The 18,828-nt window shown below is 28.9% G+C and overlaps 1 protein-coding gene across 2 annotated transcripts in view; it reads right to left on the bottom strand.

Annotated features, from left to right (window-relative positions):
* LOC107436142 (protein turtle homolog B) overlaps positions 1 to 18,828 on the bottom strand; it is a 409,568-nt gene that overhangs the window by 363,893 nt on the left and 26,847 nt on the right. The gene's annotated exons all lie outside the window — the stretch shown is intronic.

The raw sequence follows: 18,828 nt of genomic DNA, 5'->3' as shown, positions 1-18,828 counted from the left end.
ATTTAAATTCCATTCATATTGTCCAACTTTACAATACAAATACGCGTTTTAGCAATTACATCACAAATAGATCATAACTTTTCTTTATTTAGATAACCCTTTATCGACGATGGAACAACGATGTTTCTTTTACAAATATTTTTTCTGAGGCTCTTATTACAAGTAAAACTATATTTCCGCATTTTTTAATTATGAAAAAACAACATAATAGTTGCTAGAAAATCTATTAAATTATCTGAATTATATTTGTACTAAAATATAAAATACACAAAAAAAATTTGTAAGAAAAAGATCATTTGTATTCAATTATTTCGATGTTCAAATAAACTGTAAGTTTGAAAAAATATTGTTTGGAAGTCGAGTTTGGAGGATTTTACCTATAACACAGAAAAAGATACAGGTGTTCCATTTTGTATTTTATACAAAAAAAACATAAATAAATAAAAATACATGTATAAAATACAAAAAAAGTATTTTGAAAAAAAAAAACATTTATATTTAATTATTTCTTAGATCTAAATCACTGCAAATTTGAAAAAATATTGTTTGGAAGTCGGGCTTGGAAGATCTTACCTATAATTCAGAAAAAGACGCAAGTGTTTTATTTTGTATCTCCTGACGTTAATTAATGATTAAAATGCATATTTCGACTTAAATTAGTAGAAATTAATAAAAAAAGTATAAAAAATAAGTTTATTAAAAATTTGCTGACAGGGTTAATATCTTTTGTTTAAATTCATAAATGCAAAATTAGTTTCGTTAATCCATTCATGAAAAAATTAATGTTCGATAAATTCTACATCATACTTTTCTTCTAACTTCCACGAAAACATGGTATCTCTTCTACGATATTTAGAATTTAAAGCAAGCTGTGACAAGCGAGGTGAATAAAAATGTCACCTCCAATACTGTAAGTCCTTATTCATTTTTTTTTCTTTACCTAGAAAGACTAGTTCACATTTTTTTCCAAATTTATATTCGTTATATCCCAAAGAATTCCTCCTCACCCGGTAAATCGGGGGGAATCAAGACAGAGGAGAAAGTTTTCTGAACTCGATCTCTTAAAGAGTTAGGGAAGGGATTTTTCTCGTGACAAAACAGAGTAAAGTTACAAGGTGAAACAAATGAGAAACCCTTCTAGCGACAAGAATTGTCGAGGTCGGGACAGTTTGAAATCCTAGATACCTGAATCAATAAATGTCTCAGCGAAAGTGACTGTCTTCTATCCTATGGCAAGAACAGATCCTTTAGTACATTGTCAGAATTTTCTAGTGAAGGATTGGCGCTGATCGGTGAGGTTTTGTCGCTAGTATTTACGTCCTTATGCAAGAGTATTTTTTGAAATGATTAGATAAAGATCGGGTATATTTCATGTAGTTTTTATACGTGGTGAAATATTTGCAATAATTTTATAACCCAATTGATTTGAATTAAGAACTTAATAATAGCTCAATTGTAAAATAGCAAATGATGCATTATTAGTTTTATTCAAATAACGTTATTAACGGGGTTCTAACAGTATTTTAAAATTCATTTATCTCCATTGGGATTAGCAATATTTTTTGTTCTGATAAATGAAACGTTTGTAGTCTAATTTTGAATTTTAATATTTTATTAAACGATTCCTTTATAATATTCTTTTACAGTGTTAAACTTTACGATCTTTCAAGATCGTAAAGTTTCGCATTTTTTTCTTGATCAAGATCAAAAATATCTGGATCAAGAAAAAATTGCAAACGTCTACATAAAGGCCATTTTTAAAGTAATGTTGATATAAATTAGTATTTAATTAGGAGAAAATCATCAGAAACAGCATTCCTATTCTACTTCTATTAGCACTTTAGCCATCTACAGATTTCGAAGGTCTCCACTAGATACTTTCATTTCAATGTATTTAACGAAAGTACTTTTTTACTACTTACCCTAAAAATACTCACATTTTCAAAACTATTTAACCATTAACAGTCTAGTACGCAGGCAGTATCTCTTTAATTTTACCGTAAGACGAGTGAAATTTTTCTTTATGACAAGTTTTTTGCTGTTATACCTATAGTTATGATCCAGCCATCTTATCTGCTGTAATTTTATTGTCTTAACTATCTATGATTTTCTAAATTCATTTCATACCTCAAAGTTGTATCCTACTCCTTAACCGTACTAACACCAATCGCATGTCTAGCAAAGAGCGAGTGATTTTTCCTCATGATCCATCTGTAGTGGAATGTATTTTGATAAGGATCGAAGCAAAGTAATTGCTGGATGCCCGAATTTAAGCCTGTGTTATTTTTGAATACGAACTCACCATCATACTAAATATTATATTATTACAAAATTTTATATATAAATGAATGACCAATTCTTAATTAAAGTAAACTTTTACCTGAGAGGTTCGTAAATAACCCAAGAAAATACTTTTCATTTCAAGTGATGAAAATTCGTTGCATAGCTTACCTTGCTAGTATTCCACTGCATGCAGTAATGCTCATTAATTTCAGAACACTCAATATTTATTTATTTACACCCAATATATATTTACTTATTTCAGACGCAACAAAATTTTCTAAGTCAAAAAATTTAAGCAAAAACCTCTTAAATTTATGAGAAATGAAAGTGTATGAAACAGAAACGATCATCAAGTAATCGCGATTTTTTCGAACAAGGAATAGTAGTAGAAAAAAATATGCTCGTGTTTCTCAAAATAGTCACCAAATAAATTTTCGTAATTTTTGGTCAATTCAGAAAATTATTTTTTTATGAAAATCCCGCAGTTAAGGAACAACATTTTTTAATAATTTTTTGATAATTTAAAAACTGAGACTTGATAAATTTAAACACTTTAAAGTAATAATCTGTCTTCTGAAAACACTTTAAATAGAGCTACATTAATAAAAATTGCGTATTAAAAAAGCGAAAATAATGTATATATATTTTGGTTGATGGGTAAAAAAGAAACTATAAATTTACGGAAATGCAATATACATGTCTTTGGAAAAAGGAAATTACAAAAGAAGTAAAATTGTCATCAACAACAAATAATATTACGTGTAAGTAAATTTGTAATAGATAGAGTAAAATTGCAATGAACTGAAAGGAAAAAGTGTAATCTAAAGAAAAAAATTTCAAAAAAAAAGAAATAAATCTCGTAGCTAATTTATAGAGCAAATATATTTTGCTAGCAAAACATTAATCGCTAAAATATTTTGATTGAAAAATAGCACGACATAACGGAACAAGTTGCCAAACATCCATCTGAAAAACAATTTTCCTATACAGGTATCTTTTTATTCATAACAATTGTAGTTTTTCGCTAACCTATAAAAAGGCTTTTTGACTTCATTCAAGTTAAAATTACCCTGGCTTCATTCATGTTTTGAGTTTATTTTCTGATTGAAACGTCATGAAAACATATGATCGCATTCGTTATTATTATTGTTATTATTATTTTACAGGCACTAGATTGAAATGATTAAGATATAATTAGTTCAAAAATTTTGGCAAAACAGCCAGCAATAGTATTATTATCCAATTTACAGTAAAGGTTACGCTTAGGAAATTTTTCTTTTACTGATCTGAAGCCGCTTACAACTTGTATTGTTAAAAATAGGTGAATACGAAGCTTACGGTTTTGTAACCTATAACTAATAGTGCGGTTTCAAAACCATAAAAATTAACTTAAACTTGCATGGGAGTTAGGTTAAGTTATACTATTCGTTAGATAATGGACATTTGACTTTAGTTGTGGTTGAGCTGTGTTTTGTCAAATAAACCATGGAATATGGTTTAACTATTTAATAGGATGGCACCATATATTAGAAGACAAACAATAGAATCTTTGTGGTAAGTACCTTTGTAGCATTAAAATATATTCCTGCGTTGAAGGAATGGAAAACATATTGTGGTGTCAACGCTTGGATTCGAACCTCGATTCAGTCGGTCATGAGACTGAAAGATTAGCCATCTCGGCGTAAATATGTACCTATTTACGAGGATTTACAAAGGAACTTTATAAGGTGGGCATAATTAGCTGGGATAAGAATATGGTTGTTTATCCAATTCCGGTTGAAAACAGTAAATAAGCGATTTTTCTTTTACTTATCAGTTTGAATACCGTCATTTTTAAGGTTATTTTACTGCTCCGCTGAACATTTTAAACTAACATTAAAGGAAATTTTTAATTAATCCGTTTTTTCCGATGAATTTACAGTTATGTCCGGGCGAAGTCATGTCAATTAGAAATCAAGTCGAAAACAATTATCAAGAATTTTTCTGAAATCTAAGCTCAATTCCTACGATAAAATAAAACATTTAATCCCTTTTAAATGAAATTCTCGGTTTCTTAAAACCACCTTATTAATAACTTGACATAAAATTTAGAGAACTGTTGAAGGATTAGCTATTAGAAAAGACAAAGATTTTAAATTCTTATATTACATTCTCGAAAATTCAGGTTAATAAATATCTTTTAAATTTTTGAATTTATGGAACAAATTTAAGTATCACAAGCAAAAGTGTTTCTACTTTATCAAAAAGCTTAAGAGATTTATATTCATTTTTCAGGTTGACTACTTTTAATGCTACGATATTTTAATTTATGCAGAATCTTTGAAGAGAAATTAACAAATTTAAAAATAATACTGAAACATTATCTCTTGTTTAGTATTCTACTTTAAAATGTTGTAAAGCATAGCATAACTGCAAATTTATTAATGTTATTCACCAAGAATTACTCATGTAAGTCAATTTAAATTTTAATTCAATTAATTATTTAATATAATAGAAATGAATGTTTTTCATAATATTCTCTTTAGATGAATAATTTTTTCGGCAACTAATGGCTTAGTTTGAGGAAATATTAAATAGTAAGAAGATTATTGAAGATTATTCCAGAATTTAAATAACGGATTATTGAAGAATTATAAATAAAAAAATTTATTTTGAACTAACTCGTCCATTTTTAATAAAAATAAATTTAAATATTTTAGTACTTATAAAAAACATTGATAATTCTATGAAACTTACCCACACATATAAGGTATAGATTTTCAATAAAAGTTTAGTAATTATAATTTGAAATAAGACGACGCATTATTTCATCTTTTTTTTCCTTGAAATTATTTTTAAAGTTTATTCTTTTTGACACTGTGATGTTACCATTCATTTTATTGAATTTATTGCCTAGATTGGCAAATATCCTGCGGGTTTAGTTTTTATTTTCCTTACTCATGCCTCTCTAAAAAGGTTATGATAAGTTATTACAATTGAAACTTTCAAAAGTTTTATTTCATGAATCATATGATGAAGATCAAATATATTTTTATTATTTTTCAGCTTCCATGCGAAACAGTTATCGATGTTGAAGAAAGCTTAAAATTGTTAAATCAACATGACAAGTACAAAGTAATATGCGAGTTCTGCCCAAACTTTATTAAATTTACTGTCATCTATATAAATTTCAGTTAGTTTACAATGAAGCTTCTTTTAACACTGCATTAATTCTTCAATATTTAAGAAGTAATTTTAAATATCAAGTTTTAAACAAAAATGTAAATATATGTATTGGACTTTTTATTCTACGTAATTTAGGAGTCCTTTTATAAACTTTGGCCAATGTCAGAATAACTTCTAGGGAATTTACCTTCTTTGGGCAACCACGGCTTCCTGTTACGCGTGGGCTTAAATAAATTTGTAATTGCTCTTAGTGCTAGTACTCAATTAATGACTAAAATAGAGATGTGTGTATCAGGAATCCAGAAGGAATTATTTGTTTATTTGTTAAATTTTATATGTATTATTATTTTATATGTATTATTGTTGAATTTTTTTTTACTCAACCCAATGGCCCAAGAGTTAGATACTAGTAAAAAACGATAATAGATAAAAAGTTAAATACGAAATAAAGTTAAAATAGAATGATGTGCGTGCGTCGTTTTTTTAATTATATTTAAATGAGTTTATTAAATTCTTTGTAATCATTTTGCTATATATTTTATATTTTTTCGATGAAATGCTAAAATGTTAACTATTTAAGGATGTCATATGATTTTGAAGAAAAAAAAACGTTTCGCAGAATAAATTTCGATTTATTTTAAATATTTTAGTTTTTCATCGTGTTCCTGTTTTTAAAACTAGTTCAATGCTCCATGAAATACATATTAATTATGAATGACATGTATCTTAACTCTTTTTGAACTAAAGAATAAATTCCAAAAACCATTAATAATGTAGTGTTTTTTCTTTGCTCAAAGAAATATTTAATATATGACAGAATGAAATAAACAGGGTAAATACGCGATACGGCAGAAACGCTAGAAATATTTTCTACATATAATAGAACGAAAATCTTATATAAGAGATTTGAAACTAATTATAAAATTTGAAGTTTCTTCATAAGTTCACAATATGAACTAATTTTAAAACACTAACATTAATTCCCGAAATACTATCTTTATTCAATAGTTTTTATTGTTATGAAGCAAAAAAACTTAAAAACTAATCACACTCTGAGAAATATTTCATTCCTCCAAGTTATAAATATAATCATATACTTTTATACTTACGGAACAAAATATGACTAAGACGACAAAGACGCTAAAGTAATAGCCATAGAATGTCAACTATGTATGTATATGGGAATATGTACTGTATCAACTAACCATTTCTTTTAACTGTCGCTAGAGGGCGCAAGAGCTCGTATGGGCCAAGAGAAACTTTTAGAAAAGCGCCGTGATAATATCAGAGGGTTTTTGTTACTAAATATTACAGTTCTTTATTTTATCTAAACATTCATTCATCACAAATCTTGAATATCATTTAATGAACTAGATTGCATGCATGCAAAGCAAATAAAATGTCTCTCTTAATAGAAAAACTTTGCTAAACTTATACAATACAGCTACTGTTGTTTAATTAATAAACAATAGTAGCGGCTTAATGGCATAATTTTAACCACGTCATTATATGGATTTTGTATTTATTTAGGTATAGTTGGCTATGCTGCTTCATTTAATTAGACAATCACAGCTCAAGCATAAGTAATCTTAACACAAAGCAGAAAGATGTAGCTGGCTAGACGAATATTTTCTCTCGAACATATAGTCTATAAGTTAGTTGTGAGTAAATAATTCAGAAACAAAATTGCTAGATATTTTATTACTTTACCTAAGTCGAACTGAAAATCTATGATAAAATTAAATTTACAAGTAATTCCCTTAAAATTCACAAATTAACTACACCGTATAATTAGTTTTCTGTATTCATGGATACAATTTTTTTCAAAGAAAAAAGTCGGAATTATATCAATAATTATTGTGGTTGTAAAATTTATTTATGGTCTATCGAAGAAAATTCATCTCTGATCGAAAACATATCTTTGGATCAGTTTATTCTCTTATGAAAACAATGGAAATTGGTCTTATGACTACATATTTCCAGCTGGACACTATTCATTGATTCATTGGAAGATTATTATCTTGTTCTAGAATTTTTCCAGTTTAAGTGTTATTTCCTTAGAAAAAAATATTGATAAAACAATGAGAGTAACAAGCATAAATGTTATTAAAGGACTGGAAAACACGTGCACAATGCCAGAAAATATTCTACGAGATAGTCATAAAATATGCTTGACTAAAATATTTTTACCTTTTTTCATTAAAAAAATTTTATATTTGCAATCTCTCCTCTCTTAAGCTTTAAAATAACTATTATTCTTAACGTTTTGATAATTGGCATGAAATTTCTAACAAAAATAACATTAATATGGAGTTAACTTTAAGCTATCATTTATAAAAGTGATTCATAAAATCCTGATACTCTTCATTAAAAGTTCATGCTCATTAGAACTTTTCCCGGAAAGAATCCCCTAAGTGACGATGCATTAAGCATATGCAACTTAAATAAAATCTTTTGTGCAGCGGTGTATGACCTTACGACAAGTTTATATCTCTGCAACCTCGAAATGAAGGAAATGGTTGCACTTTTAATTGTCACCACTATTCTTAAACAATTATTGTTTACTTCTATCCTACCCCCTTTCCCAACGCACTATTATCTATACAATGTTCACCATGGAGTTTACAGTTACAGAAAAGTCGGGACCCTGCTGTTATCGTCTGATAGCGCCTTGGTCTCCATTGCTATTATATTAATGAGTGCGACATATTCATCTGTTGTAATTAAAATGCCACGTGGGGGTTGACGATAACGAGAACGATAAATTTTGGTCTTTTGAGCTTATTTTAATTAGTTTCGTTTGAAGTAACGAGCACAAGGGAATTGCCCCCCTAAAATGTTAATACTAAAGTATGCTATTTATGGGAAGTTCAAAACAATAGAAAACTGTTGAAATACTTTCTAATTTAAGTTAGTAAGCACACTTTTAAATTCAAAATATAGTTCACATGAATTTGGTGTAAAATCGGTGGCAAAATAAGTTTCAGATGAGAAAGTTAATTTTGTTTTGACGTCTTCAATCGCGTTGTCTCTTACAATGTAGATGAAGTTCACCATAGCATATAAAAAATAGATTTTCCTTGAAAAATTATCATGACAAATTTCTGCAATAATCTTTAACCGCTTATAAATGGAGCTTCATTATAAGAAAAGTTTGAATTATAATAAAGGATTATATTGAAGGACTATATAATTTATACAGATATATAATAGATAATTTTAACATTAAATGTAAAAAATTTATAATATAATGAAAGCAAAACTAGAAAAGTGAAAATTAAAACCCATAATAATTTTTGATCCAGTAAATAAAATTTTACCAAAAAGGCTGCCCTAACAAAAGATATCAATAATAAGTAACTGCTTAGAAACGAAGCTATATTTTAAGAAGAAAAATTTCATATTTATAAAATTAATATATATATATATATATATATATATAATGTCAATTGCGAGAGGGGATGAAACAGATCTCAAGAACCAGGACATTCGTAAATTATATTTATTAAAACTTTGTTAGGAAGAGAGCTAGCATCCGAGGGAGATAAAATCAAAGTGATTCTGAACAAGAATTTCAAAAATCTTGCAAAGAAGTTCCGATGCACTCTTAAGTCACATTCGAAAAGAGAAAAGTTAATAATTACAATCAAAATGAAGATAAGTTCAAAATGAAGATAAAACAAAGGAAAATTACAGACATATGAAAAAAGGGGAAAAAGAAAAAAAATAATAAAAAAATGACTAGCAACTGGGAGAAAAAAAAGAAGGAAAAAAAGAAGAAAAAAAAAGATGAAATTTTTTGAGAGAAATCCGGAAAATAAAAGATATAATCTTTTCATCAGCCCACACGATTATATCCTCATAAAACAGTGCTTTCTGATATTGTATCAATATAGCCAAAGTGAAATATATCAATACAATAGTGTGAGGAGAACTCAAAAATTTTTTACAAAAATTACATCAAATAAAATAGTACACAATAAGTAAAAATAACACTAAAAACAGAAAATAAATGAAAGAAAAAGAGAAAAAAAAACATAAAACATAATCTATAAAACGAGTAGTGAATTCAAATGTACTTACATGGACGGGAAATTTTTCAGGAATGATTGAAAACATTTTCGTAACAAAATTGTGTTTCTCGCGTTTTTTTGTATTCATTTTGCTATTTATATACATATGTAATAAACATTTTTGAGCCCCATGATTCATATTGTTTTCAACTATTATTAAATAAAGTAGCAAAATGTCATAAATGATTATCAAAACAGTTTTAAATTTATCATTGGATAAACGTGCCTTATAATTATACGCAAAAATTTTACGATCCCCATTTGTGATATGGCGGTACACACTAATAGGGAGATGAATACCTTTCAATTGCTAGCTATAATAAGCTATCAAAACTATATTTCTGAATTATGGCTATCACTTCCCTATTTTGAGAGTTCAAAATCCATATGTGTCGGAAAAAATTACGTTTACTCAGGCAAAGAATGTTTTAGTGTCTGATTCCGTAACTTAAAATATCATTCACACTAATCATTAACATACTCAAGGTTAGGACTTCAAACCATTATTCTTTGGACATTCATATTAAATTTTTGGACATTGAAATCGGATCATCAAATTCTTAGTTAATTATGATATTCCTTTTCTTATACTCACGCTGTATTCAGAAAAAAAGGGAAAAACTCGTACGATTTTTTTGACGCAAAGATTGAGTTTCAGCCAATCAAGTTTAAATTGAAAATTTAAGTTTCCAGTAGTATTGTAGAGGAGAAAGGTAGCTACAATCAAACAATAAAAAATGTACAGGGAAATATTATATAATATCATATGTATACTAAAAAATTTGGTTCCCATAGTAAAACATTTGGATTGATTAATGGTAATTTTATATTATTTGTTTTTCATTTGAAAAAAATTGGCATTAATTTGATATTAGAAATAAGAAGAACAAATAAGTTACAGATGGAAAGTATTTACCATCTAGAGGCCAATATTGGCGCAATCTCTCAATATCTTTAAAATGCGTCGAGATTTTAAATGATAATAAATTCTTTTGACGAGCCATGATGGCTCGGAAGATAGGCCATTCACCTCCCAATGAGGTGACCCCAGGTTCGATTCTCAGCCACAACTGGTTGATACGAATTCCATCCCCGGCTCACACCGACCACAGTGCTGACATAAAATATCCTCAGTGGTAGATGGATCACGGATTAAAGTCCCCTTGTCCCTTGCTATTAAGTTAATAGTGTTAGGTTTCCGTGGTTACGCTCTGCATGTAACGCAAATGCGGGTTTGTTTCTTCAAAAAGTCCTCCACGAATGCATATTTCTCCCAATATTTAAACCAGGAATTTCCTTCCTTTTGGCAATAGCGTTTAGGAGTCAATTAAAAATAAATCATTCATCAGATACAGAGTTGCAGTTAAGATTTGAGGTGTGAAGATATTCAAACAAATATCTGTATTTTTATATACCATAATTTCTATTTAACGATATAAGAATGAATTATTGTAAAAGTCAGCAAACTAATGAGTCTAGTATTTACATTAGATACAGAGATGAAGTGGAATTTTGAGATATCTATAGTTATTTGAAAAGTCTCGAGTATTATTAACGATGTGTTCTATTTGGTGATAAAAGAACAATAAATTCTGCCCCTAAGAGTCAGGAGATGAAAGAGCCTAACTATGTCCTCAAGCTCAGAGATAAAATTGAAACTTGAACCGTTGAGCTATTCGCAAAGTTTTAGAAATTTTGATTGATAAAAGTTGCATTTACGACAAAAGGATGATAAATTCTACTTGTAGTGGTCCGAAAACAAGTGAGCCTTATACTACAATCCAACTTAGAGATGCCATTGAAATTGGACCACTTTAGCGAATCAGAATGTGTCCAAAACTTCGATTTAAAGTTTTCATTGCTCCACCCACGCTTAAGTGAGTTAATAAAAAATATTGTATTTATTTGTGCGTGTATATGTCTGAGCTGTGTTTTAACACGCGATTAGAAACTTAAAAAAGAACTTCAAAAAAATATTTAAAGTAGGAAAATATAATCCTTTTGAGAAATATATCAACGAAAAATTGCATTTATTGCTATAAAAAAATTAATACAATTTGTATTATAAGCAGATAAAATATGTTAAATATTATTTGAGAAACATCTTTATTCACAATGCGCTATAGAATAAGCATAGTTTATTTTCCTTATATTTTTCCGCACGAAAGTTTTGTGCTTAAAATAATAAATAAACATTATTACTTCTGCTAACAAATACTACTCGCAGAAGTTTAAACCTTTTAGTCATTGCTTAAAAGCATATTATTATTTTGTAAAATTTGTCATATCTGTCCTTATTACTAACGAAAATAATGGAAATGTCCGTTTGTTTCCGTTACTATGACAACTGAATTTTAATTAGAACAGATAAATCGCACTCGATTATCTCGCACAAAATTACGCCCGAATGCTGAATTAATCGCGCGCTAATAGTATCCTGACAGCCAGGAAAGAGCTTTCGAAACCGTTTTCGACTCCAATTAACGACCTCCGTTGAAATAAGATTTATTAGGTACCTCAAAACTCTAGTTATGAAGGGTCAGATATATGTTAGGTCCAGTTTAGCTCACAATGTATGGCGTTTTCACCGTTAACTATTTTCGGGTCATTTAATTAACTTGATTCGTGCGATAGGACAGATCCAAACACACATGAGACACTGCTTTATATAAAATGAAATGGAATTTAATCACATGGTTTCTTTTTGGTCTAAGGTAAATGTTACCGTTTGTGAAGATTTTTTTCTTGATAAGATGGAATTTTTAAGCTTGAATAAAAATGTTTTGAGTAATGCCAATTCCAATTTTAAAACTACAAATTTTAATAATGGATACGGATATTTTTAATTTTAATCCCTGAAATGCAAGAAAATGTTTTATAAAAAAAACTAAAATATAATTTTTATTTACTTTTTGAAAGAAATTACCTTTTATTAAAAGTAAATTAAATTTAAATGAATTTTATATTCTAGGAAATTGTTTTTCTGTATATCAGTATATCTGTTTTTTTTTTACGTTTTATCTCTTATTTACTTTTTTTTTACTTTTAGAAAAATTCAGCATATAATTTTAATGTCTTAGATGTTTTGGTATAAAATTACTTGTTTGATTTAAAAAAATATCAATTTTAAAAGTATTGCACTTTTATACAATTTTCGAGTCTCAACAAAAAGTCTGAATAAAACCTTTAAATTTAAAATAAAAATCAGACAATAATAAATTATAACTCTTTTTGCGCAATGCTAGAAGCTGCATTGTTATCAAATAAAATTACATTAAGTTAAAAAAAGTAAACTTTAACTAGTAGGGGAAAGTTTGTAATATAATACATTACTTTAAACTATGTTTAAAACATAAAAGTAATAATGTTATTATTTATTATTGTATCTAACGCATACGTGGCTAGAATAAAACTCTAGGGATGGGCGAAACTCAAAAGTTATTTCGAAAAATAAAATTGCTAACAAATCTAAAAACTCCGTAAGAGATTTCTTAATATGAGATATGTCAAGATAATAATAAATTATGTTGAATACGTAATTTATACATTGCAGAGAATTCCGGATCAAATGCCGGTAAAAAGTACCGTCTCTCAGAGTGCTGGTACATTTTACTGTAAAATCCATTTTTACTGGAACATGTTGCGGAATAAAAAATCGTATATACAGTAATAATTACGTTAACAATTACCGTATAATCACTGAATCATTCCAGTCAAACAAATATTGCTGCAAAAAGTATGGTATAATATTTTACTGCAAAAATAGATTTTACGGATTGTGCACCCGAAATGCCTGTACTTTATACCGTAATTTGATTCAGAATCTTTTACACTGTAATTGTTATAATCTTAAGCAAAGATGTGAAACATTCGTGTCCATTTTTTGTTGTGTTACTTTTATTTGCATTTGAATTACACAATTAAGGCACACAAAGTTATCATCCTCAACATCAAAAATTTTATGAGGCAGTCTATTTGACAGATAACTTGATTTGATTTACGTTGTTATTGATGGTCTCTGGTCTGTAGATGGAGTGCCAAGAAAAAAATGCTCACTTCCATCAGGTATCTTCTAAAGTGTAAGTTTTCACAATAAGAAGCATGGTTTCTTAATATGAGATTGTATTTCATATCAGGCAACTTTTGTAATTGCATATTTGGAAATAACTGGGTCGCAACAAAATGCCAGTTTCTAAAATTATGAGCTGAATTAAACTAACTCGACCATGTTTAATAATATGCACTTACATGACAAGAACAAGAATATGTCAAACCAAACAGATCATTATTCATTTATATTTGGCTAAAAATAATTAATTTCACAGAAGAACTCAAGAACTCAACAAAGGTAATTTTTATTTTTAAAACCATCCAAAACATCCACTAAGCCGATAGAACTAACATTTCCCTACCGCCTACCAAACAAACTTCACATGTTGTTTTTAGCTTAGTCCACCACCTCTTTTTGCTAAAATAAGGTATCACATTTTAGAAACTCGAAACTTTGTTTTCATAAACCTTTTTAATTAAAATATATTTTTTGCTTCACTTACGTTGCAAGGATGGATAGCGATTTTATGTTTTGAGTACTTTTTGCATTTAAAGAACAACATGTCAGCACATACTAGGTATTTAATATGTCAACCAATTTCGAAATAATTATTTTATATGGACATAAAAAATATAAAAGCTTAAATATTTGAGAGATATACATGCACTATTTTTCTTACCGCTCTTCCTGTATAGTTATGGTTTTTAGCAAATTCCACAAATTTAAAACAATTGTATAACAAATGTTCAATGTTTTGTTTAATTTTGTTTCCAGTACTTTGTTTTAGAGAAATCAATGTATTCTAGAATTTTATCAGGTCATCAGCTTTTTTTTTGCTTTATATCTGTCTTGAACTTTATCTTCTCTGTAGGAGGAGGCTGCTTTCAAATTACTTATTAAGGAAGAATCTAGAATCTCTTGGCAGTTATTGATTCATGAAATGAATTGCTCCCACGTAAGTAGTGACTTTTCTTTAAATAATGGAAGATATTAGCTACTTTCTTCAATTAAAAAGCTTTCAATGTAATAAAAGGTTTTTCTAGTAATTTTCTTTATCTTTAAAATTTAATTTAAATTTGTAAGAATAAACAAATTTATTTAAGATATTTTGATAGACATAAATTTTAAAAACATATATTAAAATTTAGTATAAATCCAAAACTTCACAACATTTAAGCTCGTAGCTTAAATGATTCATATGTTTTTTATTATTTCTTTTAAATTAATAATTCATAATAGTTCCTTTAAATATATAGTGTGCATATGGCATAATACCTACAATTTACTATAAGCAAAACTTACTAAAATTATCCCTTGAATTCTTCTTCTTCCATCAGCATAACAGCCTAGTACAGATCGCAGAAAGTCGCTTCCATCTGATTCGATCAAACGCAGCGTTTCTCTATGTATTAAGGCCCTAGATTTTAAAAACTTTTACCGTAGAATCCATATGGTGTTTGTCTTTCCCTTTTTCGATTTTCCGAATTGGGTCACCATCATTTTTTCTATAGATGCGACCCAGTCATCTTATTCTACATAATTTAATAACTGAAAATACTTTTATGTTACTTACATTTTCTGTATAACTTATAATTATACTGAATCAGATAAACATCATTTCCTTTTACAGCTCCAAAGATGACACTGAGTATTCTTCTTCCAAAAATCAATAGTACATTTTCATCAGTTTTCTTATAAAGGACGGAATTTTCTGTTGAAAAACACCATCAGACAATCACTTTTAAGGTTATCTTATTTAGAGTTTAAGGGAGAAAAACCCCTAGAATCCCTTTCTTACAATTACTCGTGTTTGCGCCTCTTCAGTCCCTCATTTAAAGCTTAAAGATCGGAACAATTCTTTTTATTTCCTCTAAATCAAATTTATGACCACAAAGTTTTCAAAAATGATTAACAGGAGAGAGTGTTTCAAGAAAACGCCGGATGATGAGAGAATTGGGGATTATATTCGTATTCAAGAGATTATTTTACTTAAACAGCTGGAATTGTGTCATTGTTTTTATTTCAGGAAGCACAGTAATATTTATATGAATAATCTCACGAAACTGAAGTGGTTGAATATTAATTGATTAAAAACACCACTTGCTTCAAAAATATACAAATTGGAAATAACAGTCGACATATTTCAGGCACTCAGTCATTCCCGTTTTGGTTTCATCAATTGTTGCTCATTGTTTAAATCTTGGGTATAAACTCTTTTTCGACAACGTGAACATTATTTTCACCTTAACCACATCAGCTTATCTCGATGCCCTGAAATCTTGTTTTATTCATATGAATGTTGATTATCTTGTTAACGTCATTAGTTCCTCACAACCTCTTCATAACGCATGGAAATACATTTTACCCCGATTTGTCATTTTTGGCCAGTTTTTTTTTCTTTCTTTTTTGTTTTCCGTCTTTCTTTCTCTTCCGGCTACTGTGGTTTTCTTAGCTTTGTCTCTCACCTTTATTTTTTGTTGACAACTTTACGTTGTATATTTCTAATCAGTATTGTTTCCTCTGATTCACTTTTGCCACGTCTTAAAGATGGGTGAATATTTTAAGCGTTTGAGACGCATGAACTCTTATTTTAAATTCGAATATATTTTGAAGGAGAATAAACTCGTAAGCTAGTAATACAGCACTATTTGTTTCTATTTCTTTCTTAAAAAGCTTTATTAACGTATTTCAAATCACAGATAAAATCAAACATATTCCTCAGACGTTTAAAAGCAATACACAACACATTATCTGTACGGAGCATAATTTCTTCCAAATTAAATTTCATTTTACAGAGAAAATATATTCTATTGCATACAAATGGATAAAATTTTGTATGTTTTTTTTTTCCTTTTTAGAAACATTAAAAGTTGATTATGATTTCCTTATATTTTAATCGTATGCAGAAAAATACCGCTTTCAGCTCCTTCAAAACCAGTAAAATGATCAAAATCTTAGAGAAAAGAATAAAAAAACAGCAAGTTTGAATCAATAAACATGTGGTGGGTGGGTTAGAGATACAGGGAGACAAGAAATATCGGCTGTATCTTATTCCCCTGGGGTGGTAAACTCGTTTCTTCACACAGTGAAGAAAACACCGCAAGGCTCTTGCTCCTGTGTCTTGCACTTTTGGAAGAATCTGAATAAGATATGCGAGAAAAATATATTTCCACGTCTCTTTCTTTCTTTCGAGAAAGAATAAAATTATTTTCTTAGATTTATGGAGATTTTTCTATGTGTGATATTTATGAATAACATATTTTATTCTAAAATCGCGATAATATTTTTATCTCTTCCAGCATCAACTAAGGACTTAAAAATGGAATAAATAACACGCATTTTGATTGATCCTCATGCCACGAAGGATTTTTAACATTAAGTATTTTAAAAATTGTAATTTCGAAACTTTTTTTATTAATGTCTGATAAGAATGTGTTTGACTGCTTAATATTCGATGGTAGAACTAATTGTATGAAAGAATGACGGTTTGAAAGTTAAGCAAGAATATCAGTTGAGTAATTATAAATCAACTTAAACAGTCTTGAAAAAGAATTTAAAGGCAAATAAACTGAAGATTAGATTGAATTCCTAATGTGTTTAATGAGATAAACCGTATAAAATATTAATTTTTTTATTTTTATCATACATAAGAAAGTGTAGCAAGAATATTAAAGAACGATTTCACACTGCGAAAAAAAGTACAGTCAAGCAAAATTACCAGAATGTGGTTAAATTTACCGTTTTACAGGCTGTATGGGAACACCAAAAATGATTGTACTCTGGTAATGATTTTGTTTTAAGCAAATATAAAACATAGTGTAATAGTGGGTGATAAAATTCAGTAAATGCGGTAAAATTTGGTAGTTTTTTCATGATACGTAAGAGCATGACATAAAATCATTTATTCAATAAAATTTATTTTTCAGTTTCGTGTTTTTTTGCTAATTGTTTTGTAACAAAAACTATAATTTTGAAAACGAGAATTACCTTATGAACGAAAAAAGCACATAAGGAATGGTTTATAAATACCATATATTTTGCGCAACCTTACAGTACGGTAACTTCACCAGAATGTATTTATCCGGGTATAAATCAATTCATACAGATGTGTTATTATGATCCTGATAAAAGAGAAGATTTTAGAACATTTTCATGTTCATTTTAAATAATTATTTTCGGTAGAAATTAAACAGCATTTATGAATTCTAAATTACTCTTAAAATATTTTTATAATTTTTCAAAAATGCTGTGTCACATCTTTAGTTCCCAATTATTCAAATCAAATATTAATATTCCGGTATTTTAAAACACTTGTTTCAAAAAGTGTGTATCATTTTTAATAAAAATGAAAAATAATCCTTTATTAGGCTGTGTAAAGTATTACTCCCACAGACTTCCTCAATTTAAAAATGTCGATGGAAAACTATTTTCCTAGCTATTCTTTGTGCAGCTAACTGCTTACACTGTTCTAAAAAAATCTCGAAACGAACGTTTCTAAATATATGAGCCAGCTACGTTGCATGTAATTTTCAGAAAACATTTCTTAATATTTCGGAAACCTCTAGTCTAGCTAGGCTATCAACATTGTCAACCGTAATCCATCAAAAAGTATCTCAAAATCGAACCAAGTAAACATGTCTTATATACTGGGGAATATGAATAAAATAACTGTAGTGTTAGCTACTCTGCATTACTCCCCTACTAAAATTTTATCTGTGATAGAATTCAACAAATTGATATCACTAGTTGGTTCATTTCTGTTTTGTGTGAAGCCGGGGAAGATGTATTAAGATCACCTGGCTTTGAATGCTGTTCGTTAGAGCTGCATTAAAATCATGATTGTGGGCTTCGTCACTATGTTGCAAACGAGTGTTTACATTGTGTGTGATCGAGAAGCAGTAGCAATAGCTTAAGGAGGACAGTATCGTAGTCACAAATAGCAAGTCAACTGCGCATTCTGAAACATCCATCGAACTAGGTGTGTTTAAATCGAAGTAGGTGTTTCATTCGAGGTAAGCGTGTAGTTTGAGGCAGGCTTGTGCAGTTCACGTCTGCGAGTCACCCATACGGGACTCTGCTACCCACGGCTCAGGTGATAGAATGTTCGCCTTCCAATGAGGTGAACCGAATATGATTCCCAGCAATAGCTGATAATATGAATTCCGCCCTTGGCTCGCACCGACCATAATGCTGACGTAAAATACTCTTAATGGTAGACGGACTCAGTGGTAGTGGTACTCTAGGTTACGATGTATA

This window comes from Parasteatoda tepidariorum, chromosome 1 (genome assembly GCF_043381705.1).
Source record: "Parasteatoda tepidariorum isolate YZ-2023 chromosome 1, CAS_Ptep_4.0, whole genome shotgun sequence".
Lineage (NCBI taxonomy): Eukaryota > Metazoa > Arthropoda > Arachnida > Araneae > Theridiidae > Parasteatoda > Parasteatoda tepidariorum.
Note: the sequence above shows the minus strand (reverse complement) of the source record. Positions and strands in the feature narration are given on the sequence as shown.